This window comes from Octopus bimaculoides, chromosome 2, assembly GCF_001194135.2.
Source record: "Octopus bimaculoides isolate UCB-OBI-ISO-001 chromosome 2, ASM119413v2, whole genome shotgun sequence".
NCBI classification, from domain to species: Eukaryota; Metazoa; Mollusca; class Cephalopoda; order Octopoda; family Octopodidae; genus Octopus; species Octopus bimaculoides.
Window position 1 is genome coordinate 115736443 of NC_068982.1, and position 848 is coordinate 115737290.

The 848-nt window shown below is 37.7% G+C and overlaps 1 protein-coding gene across 8 annotated transcripts in view; it reads left to right on the forward strand.

Moving 5' to 3' along the window:
• LOC106879350 (cadherin-87A) overlaps positions 1 to 848 on the forward strand; it is a 72899-nt gene that overhangs the window by 15126 nt on the left and 56925 nt on the right. The gene's annotated exons all lie outside the window — the stretch shown is intronic.

The following is an 848-nucleotide window of genomic DNA, read 5'->3' on the forward strand; positions in this document are numbered from 1 at the left end:
AATTTTGAATAAAGAAAACAACTGATCAAATGTTATATTTAATTGAAATTTATTCATCAATGTACTTCCCCTGATCATCTATGACTTCCTTCCATCTATTTACAAGCTTTTTAATCTCATCAATGTAAAACTCTTTTGGTTTCAAAATGAAGAACTCTGAAATGTCAGTTTTGACCGCCTCCTGCATTGTGAAAGTTATATCCCCCAAATGATTCTGTAAACTACAAAACAAATGGTAGTCTGAAGGAGCAAGGTCGGGAGAATAAGGTGGATGAGGAATTTCTCCCAACCAAGCTCTTCAATCTTCTGTGATGTGATCTTTGCAGTGTGGGGTCGCGCATTGTCCTGATGAAACACCACTCCTTTTCGATTCACTAAAACAGGTCTTTTTTTCTTCAACGCTTGGTTCAAACGCTCTAATTACTGACAGTAGACTTGAGCATTGATTGTTGCATTAGGTGGTAATAATTCAAAGTGAATTACTCCTTTGCAATCCCACCAGATAGAGAGAAGAACCTTTTTCCTGTGAAGTTCCTTTGTGGTTGAGCTTTTTCCCTTTTACCAAGCCACTGTTTACGACATTTAACATTTCGATAGAAGATCCATTTTTCATCACCAGTCACAAGTCTATCCAAAAAGGGTGAAATGAGTTTGCGAGAATGGAGAGAAGAGCAAATGTCAACTCGGGATTTGCGGTTGCGTTCAGACAATTCATGAGGCACCCATTTTCCAAGTTTAGGAACCTTTCCAAGTTGTTGAAGATGATGATGAACAGTTGTATGGTTTGAACTAAGCTTTACTGCCAATTCTTCAACTGATAATGCAGGATTTTCTTCAAATAATGCCTC